Source organism: Scomber scombrus, chromosome 23 (genome assembly GCF_963691925.1).
Source record: "Scomber scombrus chromosome 23, fScoSco1.1, whole genome shotgun sequence".
In the NCBI taxonomy this organism is placed as follows: Eukaryota; Metazoa; Chordata; class Actinopteri; order Scombriformes; family Scombridae; genus Scomber; species Scomber scombrus.
In genome coordinates this window covers 17,399,499-17,418,531 of record NC_084992.1, presented here as the reverse complement: position 1 = coordinate 17,418,531, position 19,033 = coordinate 17,399,499, and the positions used below count along the sequence as shown (strand labels likewise).

At 41.4% G+C, this 19,033-nt stretch overlaps 1 protein-coding gene across 2 annotated transcripts in view; it reads left to right on the top strand.

The window, feature by feature from the left end:
• Positions 1-19,033, top strand: part of kdm6ba (lysine (K)-specific demethylase 6B, a) — a 97,086-nt gene that overhangs the window by 26,475 nt on the left and 51,578 nt on the right. For both annotated transcript variants that reach the window (XM_062444809.1, XM_062444806.1), the window contains exon 3: positions 9,599-9,665. The gene's annotated coding sequence lies outside the window, so the exon portion shown is untranslated. The remainder of the gene's footprint in view (positions 1-9,598; positions 9,666-19,033) is intronic.

Genomic DNA, 19,033 nt, shown 5'->3' with positions numbered 1-19,033 from the left:
GTGTGTGTGTGTGTGTGTGTGTGTGTGTGTGTGTGTGTGTGTGTGTGTGTGTGTGTGTGTGTGTGTGTCACGTGCCTCTCAGGCAGACGCTGAACAGCTGCATGTGGTTTGTGTTTGTGTATCTGACAGCGGCCAGCCCCTCTCTCTCTCTCTCTCTTTCTCCTGTCTGGAGTCATGGTGAGTCCTCCTCCTCATTCACCAGCTATCAAAGCACTGACCAAATGACGCTCACTCACACACAGACACAATGCCACATTCACTACACATACTACTTCTTTTGTGTCTTTGCCTAAGAGGAGCCAGATGCAAAGTAACACATGTACATGCTTGTGTTCCCCAAACTGGTGTGTGTGTGTGTGTGTTCCTGTGTCTTTTTGAAATGTATATGTTTGTGTGCCCGGTCCTTTGTGTTCGAGTTCTCTTTGTTCTTGGCATTTCTGTAACTGTGCGCACGTTTCTGTACTTGCGTGCGTGCAGAATGTCAGAATACTGTACGTGATCAAGACTAAAGTTTTATGTGTGTGCGTGCGCGCTGTCTCCTCGTTACAGAGCTCATTGTTTTGTCTAAATCTCCTGTCTTTTCTCTTTGGGCTTGCTGACTCAGCTGATCTGGAGCATTTAATAGGGTGTGTGTTGCAGATCCGGCAGCGTTTAATAGGGTCTGTGTGCTTTCTGGGCTCCGACTCACGGCTCATTCGGCCAACAAGTTTCAGAACACAGAGAGAGAGAGAGGGTTTGTGGCTTGTGTGTGTACTATGATTCCATTTTAACACAAGTCATTACAGCATATGTGTTGGCAAAGGTATGCTAGAGACGCATATGGTATGATCTTTCTATAGGTTGAAGGTGTGTGTGTGTGTGTGTGTGTGTGTGTGTGTGTGTGTGTGTGTGTGTGTGTGTGTGTGTGTGTGTGTGTGTGTGTGTGTGTGTGTGTGTGTGTGTGTGTGTGTGTGTGTGTGTGTGTGTGTGTGTGTGTGTGTGTGTGTGTGTGTGTGTGTGTGTGTGTGTGTGTGTGTGTGTGTGTGTGTGTGTGTGTGTGTGTGTGTTAAGGTTAATGTATTGACCTTGTCTCTCATTGCCAGTTCCCAGAACGTTGATGAATAAATAAAGGCGTGACGACTCCCTAGCGAGCAGAGCCTGTGTCTTATGCTAGTAGGAAGACAGAATGACACCATGCACTCACACAAAGCTATCTTCCACATTATTTGCAGGCTTTATTTGCACAGTGAAATAATGTTGGTTCTCTGTGATACTCTGACCTAAATGCTATCTTTGTCTGTGCCTCTGCATTCATGTACATTTCTCTCTCTCGATATCCCTCGATATATATATGTGTGTGTGTGTGTGTCCCCACCCTTTCCTGTTGGCCCCCTATGTGTGACGCTTGTCTTGTGTTTCATTTCTTACTTGGTTGTGTTCCCAAACTGCATCTAAGTCTCCAGGTACATATTTGAGGTCAGTGTTTAACACTGTCCAGCTCTACATGTTTGCAGAGAAAAACTCTGCCACAACTCAATATCTGAACACTGCACAGGCAGCATATTGGAGTCTTGGAGTCTCTTTGCATCCATTTGTTCTTTTCTGTAGTTTTGTATTTCTCAACTCCTGTAAAGTTCATTCTGTCATAACTAGCCAAGAAATTGCTTTTTGTAATTTGATGTATAGAGCTGTACAGAGCTGGAAGTTTTACAAGGTTAAAAAAAAATCAAGACAAATATAAGTATACAGTACAGTAGGACATGTAGCTTACTGTATGTAAAATAAATACACTATTCACATTGTTTTCACACGAATAAGCGTAGTTAGACCTTGGCCCACACTTGCCCAGTTGTATCATCTTGACCATTTAAAATGTAATTGTTTTATTCACTGTAAGGATTTCATGTAAGGAGGGGGTGGATTGTTCCTCTGCACTACAACACTAAATACAAAAGTAATGAGAAGATTTTGAGGTTGATGACATAAAAATGGAGACAGAAAACTGATGCTAAATCCTCCCTAGGGTCCCAAAAATGCTAAGGCGTGTGTGTGTGTGTGTGTGTGTGTGTGTGTGTGTGTGTGTGTGTGTGTGTGTGTGTGTGTGTGTGTGTGTGTGTGTGTGTGTGTGTGTGTGTGTGTGTGTGTGTGTGTGTGTGTGTGTGTGTGTGTGTGTGTGTGTGTGTGTGTGTGTGTGTGTGTGTGTGTGTGTGTGCACTCTCAGCAGAAAAGCCTCTTAGATCAAAGCTTTAGCATCCATATAAATGACTTAAATGTAAAGAGAAGCATGAAGAAGATACACACACATACACGCATTTCCCCTCTCATCCACTCCACTACCATATACTCTACATGTAGGGATCAATGTCCCCCTCTGTCATGCCTCACATGCTTACAAAGACTTTCTTTTACAGCGTCTCTGGATGACTTCTGCCATACGTTCTGTGACATATTCACTGTCATCACATCAAGTCAGCGAGGGCACAGGGCTGTAAGGGGGTGACAGGCACTGAGACAGGACTTTAGTCTTCCTTCCTGGCATTGTAAAGGCACTGATGGTACTGCCATTGGAAAATAGTGTGAGATATGTGCATGGTCTGCTGCTTCACGTAGTAGCTAAAATATAGAGATATGATTGGTATCCACTATAGAATTCTCCCTTTACACAAGCTGCTAAACACTGCTCATACTAGATTCACATCAAACCTACAACCACAACCAAATACTGCATGTCTAACTTTGTAGATTATAAAATATGCACATCCCAATTATTTAGCCTATCAACCCCCCCGCATCAATAAAATTTTACATCACAAATGAGAAATATGGTACATTATTATTGTTACTGCTTTCTTTTACATGATCACATACATATTAGTATGAAGTATAGATTATCTTCTTAGCAAAGACTCTGGAAGTCTGCTTGAAGGCTCTTTGGACTTTATGAATGGTGGATTCTCACATTCTCTCTCTGTCAGCAGTTTTGTGGGGGTGGTCAGTGTGAGACCGCTGCTCAGGTCATGAAGGTTAGAGCTATGTGAGGTCAAAGGTCAGGCCAGACAGTTGAGCCCCTGCACGTGCCCCAAGCAGGTGTCATAGCAACGAGGCCAGACAGAGGGAGGGGACGTTTACAAATGCACCCTGGCAAAGATAAATGTAAGCAGTAAGAGTCAAACACATATTCTCACATATATACACACACACACACACACACACACATTTAGAACCACTTGACAACACGTGCTCCTTCAGATGTGGGATTTTCCTCCTCAGTCTGACTTAGTGCTTTTGCTTCATTTGGTCATCTCCACCCACTGAAATTCATTACATTCCACCCTCTAATTTGCACAGCAAAAAGCCTCATTTGCAGCCATCTATCAGAGCAAGATCAACTGTATTTTCATCCAGACATGTCATGATGCATATGAGTGACAAAACTGACTGAATGGTAAATTGGGCTGCAACTTCCCCTTGAAAATTTCCAAAGACCTCTGTAAGTTCCTATTTATTTCATTCTTAGAAGCTAATTTTGTATCACATTGTGTTTTTAACTGTGTAAAGTTCCACATTTAATCCCATTCAGATGAGCTGCACTGAAGCCTCCTTCATGATTTACTCACCTTGTGGCATCTGTGTTCCTTTAATTTGTGTGAGGGGAAAGTCCGGTCATTGACTGGTCATGTTTTGTTTTCTTGCCTTTGTGTCTGTTCATTACAGTCGCCATTATTTAACTGACACAGACCTGGGACAAGTGTAAGGACATCTCATTAAAACCACTATAACTCATAATAATGGCTGTCATGAACCCAGGTGAACTGAGGGCTTATTAGGAAACATAAATCACAAGGTGGTAGGTTCCTTTTGTCTGGTGTATTTATAACCCCTCACTATGTCCCATATTTAAATACATACATACATCCAGACAAATGTTGACTTTTTCATTATATTTTCTACAGTTTGAATATTTATCTACTTCATTGTGTCACATGATTACATGAAAATGCAACGTTTTACTATGACAAGGTGTCTTGTAATTACTCTCGACAGTTATGAGAAGTGTTGGAGTTGTTTATATTTTTCAGGTGCGCCTGAATTTATGCATCTCTGCTGAAAGTGCACATTTTCTTTGATACTTTATTTCTTCAACTTACACTTCAAGTCAGCAACACATGGTCTTCATAAAGGCGTTTCTGTTTTCTAATTTAAAGAGAAAGTTACCACATGTAGTACATAAAAATGTGGACAACTTTGATGTGGGCTCGCAGGATTAAGGTCACTATGATTTAAGTAAGCAATAAATTCCTGTGCGCCTTGTCTGTGTCCCTCTTAGACACAACACTCATTCAAACACACACACATACATAAAATGTCTTGTCCCTTTGGAAGTCAGGGTTGCAGACATCAAAGAGAAGCAGACAGCCACATCAGTAGCCACTTTCAGACTCGCAATACACTCTTTAAGTATTCTGGCATTTTTACCCGTCTACATCAAGTTTGAAAATCATGCAGAGTGATTTGTCTGTAAAAGTCACCTCTGCAATCTAACAGTACAGGACCTGTTGGCATTTCTGTAATTGAATGTAATTACAAAAAGACTACAGCACATAAGGTTATATACTAGTGCTGTCAAAATGTACAATTTAAAACATTTTTTGCATTCATTTGAAATATTGAACACGTTAAAATTACCAAAATGAACACATTCCTGTATTTCAGATTGCCAGCATGAAGATAATTGTATCATATGAAACTAAAAGATGGGAGGAATCCATTGGTACCATATCATGCTAGCTTATTTGGAAGGGGGATAAATAATGCTCCAAAGTTAAGCTCAATTTTGGCAAGGGGAAAGGAGTCCCTTTGTACTCTGTCTATATCTTTCATGTGTGAAGCTGAATCTTTCTTTGTTGTTCTTTTCATATTTGCTTGGACTATTGTGGATCTTGATGATGATCTGCATTCATTCCAGGATTATATATTTTAATATCCATTAATACAAGCTTCCATATTAAAAAGAGAAAAGTGATTTATCACAGCAAAATGTGTGATTAATTAGTTATTTTTTTAATCAATTGACAGTCCTATTATACACATATATCAGAGACGTACATGTATTAGAGATATTTCATGCACATCTTGTTACACAAGACCAAACCAAATTGTCTAATGATTGAATTATAATTTGATATGCATGAAACATAAACAATAAAATATAACCAGTGAGCCAGTTCTTGGTTGCATTCTCATTGTGCAGACCACAGAAGATTAAAGGGAGAAGGGAGAGGCTTGGAAAATGGCTTCAAGTGATGTTTTTAATGTTTGGTAGCATCAGACCAGCGCCATCAATTTTTGATATCTCACTTTCTGTACAAAATCACTTTCAGTACGAATCAGACCAGCAACATCAATTTTTGATATCGCTCTCTGTACAAACTCAGGTCTTGTGCCAAATCAACACAAAATCACTTTCTCTCTTAAAATCACACAACTAGTTTAAATATTTCTGGTCTTCTCGAAATCATTCAGAAATGATCTTCCTCTTCATGTGTAACACTGCTTATGCCTCTCATGCTAATACACACAGATCCACCCTGTCAGCAGAGTATTGCTTCTCCCATCTTTTCTTCATCGATTAGTTAAGTGTTAGAATGTGGAAATAGTCACACTTGCTCAATCCCATTTCCCACACAGCCTCCAAACCACACCCAGTCAAACAGAGCTGTATAAACACTGTAGGCAATGAGAATAAGGGATTGTAAGAGTAACCATTTCTATTTTCAATACTGCTTCAGCAATATTTGTCTAATGCAGTAATTCTCAGAGTAATTGAAAGAGGCAGAAGCAGTAAGAGGTGTCTGTAAGGTAAACAAACGCAAGATTAAAATATGACGATCGGAGACAAAAGAGACGGAGCAGATTGGAGAAGAGATGGAGAGAGAAAAGGTGAAAGAGATGAGAGCATATGGATGGAGGAGGAGGGAGAGAGAGAACTAATTAAAGAAAGTAGAGTTTAAGTTGGGTGTTGATTCCAGGAGGAGTAATGGTCCCAGGTGTGTACGAGGGGGGGGAAACGTAGGAGAAGAGGGAAAGGGAAGGAAAACCTTATACGCCATATGTTCTCTATCTTCCCCACTTTCTTCTCACTCTCTTTCATTCCCTTTCATTTCAGGCTTTGCATCGGCTCACTAAGACGAGCTGATCTTGAATTGATTTTTTTTTCCTTTTTTCGCTTTGTACATCTTCCTCGCCATTGTCTCTCTATCTCTCTCCATCTTTAGCAGCTATTGCAGTACCGCAGGTTAAGTAAGGTGACAGCAGGACTGAGTGGGTGGTGGTTTTAGAGATGGAATGATTTTGTGACTGTTTGCATGTGCTTTTGTGTGCGTTGCAGAAAGCCTCAATAGCTTCCATGATTTGTCCTCACAATCTAAGGTGTGTTTAGTGTGGATTTCTGTTTGCTGTACTCTCTGTAGATATGGATTTCAGTATTTGTCTTGCACATTCTTTTTTTGTTGTTGTTTAACCTGTGTTTGCGTCGCTTGCTGTTTGAATGTGGATTCCTTTGTGTGTATTGAGTAATGCCGCAGCTTTGACAAAGTATTATCGAGGTAACACTTTGCAGGTTGTTCTTTGTCAGACAGATTTGTCAGTACTATACAAGTCCTCATATCCTTACTAGCGTTTCATTCCCAGTACAGTACAGGAGCAGGCCACAAGTTTAAAATGAAATGCGACCTAAAAATAGCTGCTAAACTCACTCACCCTTTCCTCAACACAGCCCCGCTCCGGCCGGATAGCCAACCCCCCCCCCGCCACCCGGATCACAAATCTCTCCACCCCGTCATGAAATGCAAGCTGCTCCCACTGTACATTCCACTCAGAGGAATGAGCCAACTCCCCTGTAAATTACGGAGCAGGGGGCTAGTCATTGTTTTCTACCAAACAAAGGCAGTTAGCAGGCAGGAGCGGAGCAGCTTCCAAACCCGTGGTTTTGTGAGCTCACTGGCCGGGGACCCAGAGGGAAGCTGCTGCTGTTGTGTCACCAGGTTGGAGTGCCTCAAGGCTCCGTCCCGGGGCCCCTCTTTCGGCCTTTTTTCCCTTTTTCTTTCTGTAGCGACTATGCGTATGTGTGTCTGTACGTGTGCCCATGTGCGGACCCTCAGGCTGTTGTCAGGCAGATCACGGGAACTGTTGTGAGTTAGTGCGGCTGTCTGCGTCTCCCTACATACCTCCGTTCCCTAAAGAAGGAGTAAGAAAGGAGTTGAAGGTAAAGAGGGAGACGGGGATCAGGAGGAGGGAGGAGGGGGGGTTATAACAGAGAGATGGAGTGAGCGCATTCCTCAACGTGCACAAAACATGTCCGCAGGGGGAACTGCAAGCCCAGCAAGAATCACAGACTTCCAACTTCTTAAAACAAGGCTCTCCCCCCTCCCGCCCATCCTCATTTTACACCACCACCACCACCACCACCACCTCGTCCTTCAACTCCTCCCCCTCTCCTAGGCCCTAGAGTGGTTTAATCGAAGGGATAATCTGTGGAGGAATTCTAGAAGGCAGGAATCCAGGGATTATCCAAAGAGGAAAAAATGGTAGATGATGGAATATTTAGGGGTTTACATGTAATGATTGCTTGGGTTTTGTGCCTTGAGGTTTGAATCTCTGACAGTATGAACGATTTTGGCTCACAAATGAAATGATCCAAATGAACAGAACAATACAGCATCAACTTAACAGGATGTGCTGTCTCCTCTGGGAATGTGTGATGAGTGGGACAGTTGTAGTATATTTTGGGAGCCTACTGCAGTGTGTTTCTGTAAGACCAGTTTTCCAAATCCAAGCAGAAGAGGCTTGTCCAAACAGTACTGATACTCAGGGTTTATTCCATTGTTCTTAAAAAGAGTGAATCAATTGCCTCAACAATAGCCTTGTCTCTTTTCTTTGATGGCATCGTGAGTATGTATTGTCTTCCCAGGAGACACTCAGTCTTAAGGGTTGTCTCAAAAGGAGCAGTCTCAAGATTTCATTCTCACCTTGGAAGGGAAGTGGCACCAGCCTGTAGTGGTCGCCGCCATGTAAGAATTAAGTTACACCAGTCTTTAGTCAGCTCCATCAATCATTATTAGTATTCAGTGTCAGTGTAAGTCATCTGGTATTCAGTTTCACACATAAGGAATGATTAAATGCTGACTTCTTATTAGCCAATCAGACATCACTGTGTGATCATGATAATCACGTCTTATCTGGGTCACCTGAAAATGATGGTGTAGAAAATGAAATGAATGATAATTACTAAACTGTATGAGTCACTCTTAAATGTATCTACTGCTTTACTTTGTCATTGTAAATCGAATGCTTTTTTGGACTATTGGTTGGATAAAATTAATTGAAAAAGTCACTTCGGGCTATGGGAAAAAATGATGGCCATTTTTCTCCCCCTCCCAATAACACGCTGAATTACAATTATGTATATATAAATGTATGTGTGTGTGTATTTTCTATAGCTACTCAATTTGTTTTTTGCATTTTAAAATATGTTTCATCTGCCTGTAAATGCAACAATCCCACAATCCCTCTGGACATTACCTGATATAATTGATATCCTACTTTAGGAATCTGGCTCCGATGAATATATGTTAGCACAGGATGCTGTTTAAGATGCTGTTATACTATCTGTGTATGGATGTGTTATTGTAAACAAGCGGCATGTTTGAGGCTTAGCTCCTCCTGTCCTACTTAACTGGTCGATAAACAGGCTTTAGCTTTAATTATGGTGATGTCTGATAGCCCTATTGCACATTGTTACATCATGTGGGTATCTTGTTTATGTGTTTTGTCTGGCCGTGTGTTATTTTCTGTGTGCATTTGTCTATATATGTCACTATTTCTGTGTGTGTGTGTGTGTGTGTGTGTGTGTGTGTGTGTGTGTGTGTGTGTGTGTGTGTGTGTGTGTGTGTGTGTGTGTGTGTGTGTGTGTGTGTGTGTGTGTGTGTGTGTGTGTGTGTGTGTGTGTGTGTGTGTGTGTGTGTGTGTGTGTGGATATTATGACAGTGGGTGTATGTCTTGGCTGGCAGCTGTAATCACTACCACTCTGTGCGGTTGGTCAGTACATTGGGTTCTGTTCGCCTTGAGCATTTCTGTATGTGCGTGTCTGTATTTTCATATATACATGCATGATTACATCAGATCGTGTGTGTTTAAATGCCTCTGCGTATTTTCTGCTATTCCGTCTTCTTGTCTTAATATTGTGATTGAGTCTCACTTTGTTCATTTGTTTGTGTGTGCATGTGCGTGTTTACAGGTTAATTTACTGTGAAACCTCCTTCATATAGTCTAAATACTTCACTCATCAGAAGGAAATGGGCATCATTAGCTCCCTTAAAATACTCCAAGTCTTTAAATATTTCTTGTTTTTAATGTTCCACTGCATTCAGTATTATGATGCGTGAACAGTTTCACTTTGAGGTCAATTGTTGTCATTTTCAAGGAGCAAAACTGGCTGAAGGGGTTTTCACCAAAGCATAGCATTATTCTACAATGTATATATCCTCACTGCCACTGTTATACAGTATGTTGTCTGTCTGTGTGTATCATCACTTATATCTGTGGTATGGTTGCTTTTCAGGTGCAAGCAACATCTGGCCCACCCGTTTACAGTCAGTACACACCCAGAGTGGGCTCAGCAGTGGCAGGTAAGAAGAACAAGCGTGTGTGTGTGTGTGTGTGTGTGTATTTCTACCCTAATAGATTATCGATGCACTGTTGGGTTGGTTGGCTACAGCAGACTGTGGAAATGGGCCTGGACTCCCCTGAGGAAACTAGATATCTCCAACACACACACAAACATCCACACACACATACAGTAGCTACAAACACAGGCACAATGTGACACTGTAGGAAAAAAAAAGCTGTCATGCGCCGTACTATGAAGCACATTTTGTACACTCACACACACACACACTTACATACAATTAGACACACCATACACCTGCTGGGTCTTTGGCGGAAGCTGAGCTCCATTCTGGCAGCATCTGAAGATGAAAGGTGGAGAATAGGAGAGGAGAGACAGGAGAGGGAGAGGATGAGGAGGAGGGATTAGAGAAAAGGAAGAAGAGAGGAGGCGGAGGAGGAGAGAGAAGAGAGATGGGCATGGAGGTAGAGGACAAAGAAAGGGAGCAGAGAAAGAGGAGGAGGAAGACGAACAGGGATGAAGAGTGATAGCCAACTCTGCACGTCCCTACCTCTCCTCTCTTCTTCTTCTTCTCTCATTTCCTTTGTGAACAGATGGGTGGAGTTATTAGATTGTGATGAAAGGCAAAACAGAAAAAAGAGACATACTGTACAGACACGTACATACATACAGTACATACAGTCACACATGGCTGCACACACACTTTCACTCCAACAGACAAATGCTATACTTTTAATCTCCTCTTGCGCTCATTACTCTTAAGGCTTCTCCTAATATTTCTATTATAAATGACAGTGACTATCATATTTACATATGACATGGCCCCACTGTGGTGTGTGTGTGTGTGGGTGTGAGTATAGCATTTATGGACTAGCCAGGTCAGGCAGGTTTCGCAATCTCATTCCTGCAGTGAGGGCACTATACACAAACATGCGGTGTAAAAAGAATGTGAAGCAAGACCGAAACGATGTTGATGTTTTTCCTGGATAGAGAGACGGACACAGAGAGCGAGGGAGGTAAGAGGCTCCCGGCAGATGATGAATCAGATGAGCGGAGAGGGAAGAAAAAGATAAGGCGGGATGAAGAAAAAGGGGGGATGAGAGGTGGAGGGGGAAAAAAAGAAGGCATCAAACTTGTGAGCCCTGTGGGTCTTTGCTCACAGAGAGAGGAGGGTAAATGGAGGCATGCTGGAGAATTCAAATGTCTCGGCGTCATTGAGTTCACGGGCTGAATCCATCGCAGATCATAGCACACTCTCCTGCTTGTGCTCGGAACTGATGAAATTTGTGCCATGTAGAGTTAAATTTGGAAGTAAGCATAGGGAATTTTCAGCATTGGGAACTTAAAATGACACCAGAAAGGTTTCACACTTAGGAGCTCAAGTACCTTGACATATTGTAAGATGGCATCAGTAAGCTCCACACAGTACACTCATTTATAAAACCAAAGCAGACAACCTGCGATTGCATCATGCCAGCAGATAACGAAGGCATCAAATGGATTAGAGAAAAAACAGCAACGAGAGGAGGTGAGGGAGTGGTTTACACATTTTTCATGATCAAACCTATTGTTTAGATGAAATAAATATTCAGTTTTGTGTAATGATTTTCTACCAATGACACCAAATATTCTTGAGTGCAAATGAGATGCAGCTCAGCAGTGCAGTTTAGGCTGACAGGGCTGTATTTCTGCATAAAAACTTTCCGGTAGCACTTACAATGTGGCTTTTTCTTTTTTCTTTTTTTTTGCTATAAAAGGATTTAGCATTTTCAAGGCTGTTGCAGCTTGGGTGAATTCGGAAGTCATTTTCCTCACATTGTAGAAGGGACTAAGATGGGTGGTGAAATTAGTCTTGCTGCATTTCAGATGGCATCCTTTTTCTTTTTATATTTAGTATCTACTGCAGCTGTCTTTAGAAAGTACCGCATGCAGTATACATACGATTGGGACATACTACTAAATCATAACATTGAACTTTGACCCTCTTGCTCATAAATCCCTCGCAGTCCATAGCGCAAAGCATTGTCATCTGTCTCTCTAAGCAGTTCGGTAGATGTATCATCCACTGTGCAATGGATTGTGGGTCAGAATAGCCAGAAAAGTATGTTGGCTTGCGTATAACAAACTGCAGCTGAATGCAGGACATCCTGGTATTTCTGGCATGCTGCATTTGCCAAACTATATATTGGGACATACTAAATCTTTCTCTGGCATACTAAATAGCATGGTAGTATGGGTTTTGGAATGCACCCTCAGTCCATAAAGTTTAAACAATTGCCACCATGACATCACCCGTCGGTTCACGGAACTCATTTTGAATCCTCGAGTTTGGCATTCTGACCATCACCATCTTGGATTTTGTAGTCTGAAGTGATAATATTTTGACGACAGGGTGGAGCTGACACTTACACTTAATGCTAGGTTTGTTAGCATGGTGTGTTTACAGTCTGTGGCTAACTGTGACGATTCTAATGCTAATTTGAGCTCAAAACAAACAAAACTTTTAAAGTTAAGTTTCATATACTGAAAATACACTGAAATAGCAACTGCTATGGCTATTTCTGTGAATCTGGAGTTACACCACGGTTGTGCTGCTGTATCGTCTATTTGACTCTAAATGGGACCATCATTTACAAAATGAACATCATGCTGTATTGAGGAAGACTTGAAACTAGAGATTGAGACCATAAACTCATTAGGGAAGTGTTTAATGAGGTAATAAATCAAGTGAGAAGACATTGTCAGCTTTCTGCCAGTCATGGTGGTCAAATGTACTGCCAGCATGGACTCTGTGCTCCCAGTCAAACAACTTTAGTTTGATTTAAGTTTTTTTCTGGCCAGACCACCCTCTCTCTTAACTTTAGCTGTGTTTACATCTAGCTGTCAAATAAATTTCATGCAAACTTTGCAAAAAACGTGAAATGCAAATTAGGTGTTTTCCTTCAGTCAGTTTGAAATGAATAAATAGGCTTCCTGAATGTCAAAACACCATCCACTAGAAAGCTGGAAAGAGTCTTTTAAGATTTTTTTTTTCTTTCTTCTACATCAGCTGATTTTAGACATATTTTTCTCGTTCACCTGAAAAGGCAAACAAACATCTCCACTCAGCCATAAGCTAATATGACAGGTAACTATCATGTCACTATTATGGGCGTTTTATACGTAGGAGTTTGACATTTCACCAGGGCATGGTGGCTCACATCTCATAGGGGTTAATGAGAGTCCTGCTGTAGATACCCATGACATATTTAATCTGAGTCATTTGCATTGGAAAACTGCTATCGCTAGACATGAATGATGATATTGGACTATTCTACAAAACCCCAAATTATGTTCTGTCGCAACGTTTTTTTAAATGTCCAATTTTAATATGTTCACCTTCTACAATACCTGTACATGGCAACTATGGTATGGTTTTGACAGGCAAAGTCATCAATCATGGTTAATTGCAGGTCTTTATCGGATGAGATGTCTTGCTATATAAAGGGCACAATTCATTGCACCGCATCCCTGCCGCATTGGCACCGAATGCTAATATCATCCAATATGGACATCCACTCATCACGCATCCACAAGTACTTGTCGAATACATTTGTCACCGACCAAAAAAGAGGTTCAAATAAGCATCAATGTTTTAGCAATAACTGATTAAAGTGCCTCCTCTTCATCTCTCTTGTAAGACTTTAGTGAGGAACCAACAGCTGAAGGAGGAGAGGGTATGATATTTGATGGAGGGGGGAGGGGGGGTGTCGGGAGAGACGGTTCCTAAACCAGTGTTAATTGAACACAGCTGTACCTCGTTAAACATTAATTGGCAATTAATCAGCTCACATCCCCCCCAGTTGAATTTATCTTGAATATATCTTTAGAGAGAGAAAGAGAGAGAGCAGGGGAGGGAGAGAGAGAGAGAGGAATAAAGTAAATTATTCACAGTAGCACAAGGAAAGCCTGTTCTAGCTCAGCCTCCATCTCCCTCTACTTTTTTCTCTCTCTTCCATCGCCTCACTCTTTCTCTCCCTCTCTTTGCTCCATTCAGCCCATTAATCTAGTTTTCTGCCTTTATCTTCGCTTCCTTCCCCTCATCCGTCTGTAGTTCATCCAGGGATGGAGAGGTAAAGAGAGCGAGAGAGAGGGAGGGCAAGAGAGAGAGTGAGTGAGTGAAAGAAAGATGTCACAACAAGGAGGAAGTGCCAGAAGGGAAAAGGAATTGAGGAGGAGGAAAGAGAGGCCCTGATACTTCTGCATGAAGGGAATAATAAAGAACAGGAATATGTGCGTGTGTGAATGTGTGCGGTCCAGGTATTCTTCATGTTGTGGCGACATAAATCAGTTTACACAGTTATGTTGTGAGTAGGCCTGCCATGATTGCATAATTGACTTATCGCTCAGTACCGTAACTATTGGCATCATCACATCCATATATTGACTTATCCTGTGATATATAGACATGACCTTGATCATTGTTGCTGACCTCAGTATGGCCTATATATATATATGGCCTATATATTGCCAGAATACACAGCTCAACTCACTGTTTGTACTTCATCGATTTGAGGCAAATAATGTGTCTTCCTGTGTCAGCAGGTTGTTTCCTGAAGGTTTCAGCATTCTGATGAATTCATTTGTTGCTCCTGTTGTTAAAATTACAAAAAGGGGAAGACTGCTTGTGAAGCCCGCTCTTCCACACTCTGCATCATTGGCTAAGACTATTCACGTTACAATGACTAAATAAGTAGTCGCCGCCATTCCTCACTGATCACGTCCCTAGCGGGAATGCACAATTGAACGGCGCTATTGATATAACATTAAAGGTAAATGAATCCATCCCGGTGCATGATGGTGTGTCAGTGATTTTATAGAAGTTTAGTGCCCACCCTCCCATCCCCCTCCTCCCATCCCCTTCCTCCCCATTTTGCCCTGACTAACCTTGCAGTTCAGGGGAAAGATTTGTTTTCCTATTCCAATGTCTATGCTTTAAGAATTAAAAGTTCATTGCACTTTGAAAGGATGTACTTGCATTATCATGCTATTAAAATGACAATAATTTATCACAATTATTTCTGAGACAAAATATCATCCAACAAAAGTAGTTTAACATAACTGACCCAGTTACGGGGAGGCTTCCCTTATAGGGACAAAAAGCAAAGCAAGTCCCCTAGCCGTAAATCATTACTGTTAGGGTGACGACTTGGTTTCAAGTTAAGATTCAAGTCATTTTTGTAAATATCTCTATCCTATAGAATATATAGCTTTGTTCTGTCCAATGCTGCTCTCTATGATTAACTGCTGTTTTTTATTTGAAATCACAATTTTGTTGTTCTCCTGTTTGCCGTCAGACAACTGAAAAAGCATAAAAAATTAGGACTTAAATACATAAAAATACAGAAACAGACTTGTCAACAAAAGAGGCATTTCAGACACATTTTTCAGTTGTGCATCTTGTGCACATCAAACAGAATAGATTACTTCTGTTTAAATCAATACAGCTGTTTACACAGACTGTGTACCAGCTCAAGTGTCACTTACACTTTCGCGCATATTTTTACATTTCAAGTTTAGTTTAGTTTTTTTTTTAGATTTTATTTTTAACTTGTTTAACTAAAGTGTTTATGTCTTGGCTGCCAAACACTTGCTGACCTTCACAGTTACAACGACCGAAGTTGCTTCTGATACGCTACTTTAACTGCCGCCTGCACCGCTACACTGAGATGTCAATCGAGGCAGCATTAAGTAAACATAAATACAGCAGCGTTGCTTGATCGGCTATACTGACATTGGAAATTGGTGATCATAGAGAGAGTGAGCGTAGACAGAAGGTTGTTTACTGCTGCGAACCCCCTCACCAGACTGTGTTTGTGTTTTAAAGTTCTCTTGTGATTGCACCATTTCCACAGGAGACACCAACACCTGCATACTATATAACTGCAGCATCCTCAGTTCAAATCCAGGGCACCTTTGTTGAATGTCATACCTTATTCTCTTTCCCCCCTTTTCCGGCCTTTATCTCTTTTGTCACTATCTAATAAAGGCAAAAAACCCAAAAAACATGGACGCAGCCTTCAGAGTCATCCACCCCAAAAGCCCAGAGCCAAAATGGGGAGAAGTACACGTTTTCAAATTTAGCCAGCTAGTGTGTACACTACCTGTCAATGCTGCTGAAGTTTATATCCAGCATACATGGCCACGGGCAATTTCTGTTCCGACTGTAAGTGTTTGAAGGCATACTGTGTGTGTGTGCAGTAAACCCAGTTTGTCCTACAGATCCACAGTGTCTGACTGTTCTACCCAGTGCTACTGTCTCTTATATAACAGTACTGATCACAGCAACAAAGATAACCTGCACTGCCCTCACTGACACACATTCTTTCTCTCCCGCCTTCCCTCAATCTGTCGCTATCTCTTTTACCCGCTCGTACTTGTTTCCTCTCCCCCCCCCAGAATCGTGGCTATTTCCATCTCGCTCAATTAAATGTTCTTTTTAAACGCTTTGTTTCCCTCTGTCACTTTTCATTATCCGTCGTGGCTTCCTCTCTCTCTCTCTCTCTCTCCCGTCGCTCTTTTTATCAGTGTCAGTTTGGCCGCGTCCCAAAATTCCCAGCTCACCCTCTCTCTCCGCTTCGATCTCTTTTTCTCTGTTTTCCCACTGTCCCCTCTATCAGTTGCCATCTATCTGCCCCTCGCCTCTCTTTCTCTCCCTTTCTCTCCGTCTGGGCTCCTGCTCAAATATTACAAATGCTATTGCATACTGGCTAGGGGCCAAATCAGCAAGGAGATAAATCAATACAGCGAGAGAATTATGTAATGTGCCACCATATTGACTGACCATCTCTCCTCCTCCCCTCCCTGAGTGATTTCCTCCTCGGCTCTTGCACTCTTTTCATCGACTCACCTGGTTTTACTTGTCTTTGTTTGCTTTTTTTGCCCTCATTTAACCCAGTTCATTGTCAAAAGTCTTATTTATAGTATAAGCCTCAGGGTTAGCTCTGATGGCATGTTATATTCACTGACATGCAGGTTCATGCAAAGTACAACCTCTGTTATCAAACAATAATTAGTTGTTGGAAGTAATACTAGAATAATTGCTAGATTAAAAAAACACATTTATGTGGATTTGCAATGTAATATCCAAATGAGATGTTAAGCCTGACAGGTTTTTTTTTAAATCAGTGAAAAGGACAAATTTAAAGCCATAGATCTGCTTCATTTTTAGAAACAGTATTGTTGAGCAGTAGATAAGAGTTTGGGGATTTTGCATTGAGTATATTTTTAGGTGCTCTGTTTGTATGCTGGTTCATTTGTTCTTGTGTAACGCTTAATTACAGTGCCCCCGTTTAGGCTGCAGAGCCTCAGAGCCCCAGGCAATACAGTCGAAATGAAACAGAAAAACACATGCTCCACATATCGAGCAATATTTGGTGATTTTCTATTGTTATAGGCTCATGTCTGAATGATGCTTCTGTGCCTGCAAGTCTGTCTTCACGCTCCACTGGTGTGCAGACATTCACATAGGTGCCTCTTACATTTTATGCAACACTGATGTGTGCACTAGCTATTGACAAAATTACAATGTACAGTAAGGAAGAAGGTCACTGAAACCAAACACAATGAATTCAGTCATTAAGTAGAAATATCTGCTTTCTCTGTTCCATTGTTTGTGTCTGTGCAGCCAACTCCAATGATACAGATATCTTCCCTGCTTTGATGCATCTGACTGCAGATACACACATGCACAGCTGGATTGTGGGTGTGTGTTTGTGTTTGTGCCTCTCTGCCACCCAGTTACCCAGAAAGCATTTACTCTGCAGCCCTGTGCAAACATATGTGTACATGTAACTTTGCAAAAACCTTAAGTCAATACTAACATTTTATGTTTCTTCCACTGTGATGATTTTGGATAGTATTGTCAAGGGGTTTAATCTAAGTTTAATGTCTGAATATATAATCTAATGTAGCTATACTAGAGGCAAATCTGTTTTGTGAATAATCTGAACTTTATAGCTTTATTTCTGAGTGTCTTTTACTGTAAACACTTAACAGTATAAAGAGTATGAAATGGAAAACAAATCAATGTGTTAAGTAGACAGATGCCGGATGGAAACTAGTTATACACAGCAACTCTCACAAAAGATTGAAAAATGATTCTTTTTAATCATTTGTGTTGCTGTAAGCTATGTTTATAGGTCAAGGATCTTCTGACTCAAATGTTTCAGATAAAACTAATTAGAAGTGATTATCATCTGCATTGTTATGCATCATCATTTTCCATTGCAGCTGTTATGCATACATTATCAACGTTTATTTCCAATGCAACATTTGTATCCGAGTCCAGTACATCTGTAGCAGTGATGCAGCAGAAGCTGAAATGAATTGGAGAGCGGACAGCTGGCACATACTCAGCTGCTGATCTTACGGAAACTAAAGCAAAATTTTCTCAGTTACCTGTCCATTCAGCTCATGCAGTCTGGAGCTGTGGCTCCTGGTGCCCCGGCTTCTTTATAGAGAGAGGGAGGGAGTTGAGGGGGGAGCGGTCTATAGGAGTCAGTGAGTGCAGTAATAGTACCTATATTTTCTCCAGCCTATGCCCTGGTCAGAGAGTGCAGCGGCTCCATGCTGTATTTTCCATACTGTCACCCCCTACCCGCCCTCTCTCCCTCCCTCTCTCTCCCTCTCCCTCTCCCCCGGCTTTCCGACTGTACTTTTTTTTTTTCTTTCTCCACTCTGGAATTCCATCTTTCTGCACGTGGCCGGCACTCAAGAGGGCATGCTGTGTGTGTGTGTGTGTGTGTGTGTGTGTGTGTGTGTGTGTGTGTGTGTGTGTCTGAATGTGAGTTATAGGAAACATTTCTTTGTGAAGAAAAGGAAACATGAAGTGTGCATTTTTGTGTGTGTGTGTGTGTGTGTGTGTGTGTGTGTGTGTGTGTGTGTGTGTGTGTGTGTGTGTGTGTGTGTGTGTGTGTGTGTGTGTGTGTGTGTGTGTGTGTGTGTGTGTGTGTGTGTGTGTGTGTGTGTGTGTGTGTGTGTGTGTGTGTGTGTGTGTGTGTGGAACATGCCAACAAGTGGGCACTACTTGTTCCACTGTCCCAGCCTGCAGCTCTAACATACTGTAGTTTGTCTGCCCACTGTAAATGCAGTACATTCTGTACCAACACATTAACTGAACAGCACACAGCTAAAATATACTTAAACAAAAGAATATTTGTCTGGAAAGAATATATTAGACTTTGTAAATGTCATTTTGACTAGTTTCAGTTATTTGTAGTTCAACACTACAGTGTAAGTGATATTGATCTGGAGAGCTTTGTTCACAAATGTCAAGTGATGTCATTTAAGAAGAAAAACACTGATAAATTGGTGGAAGAGCAGAAAGAA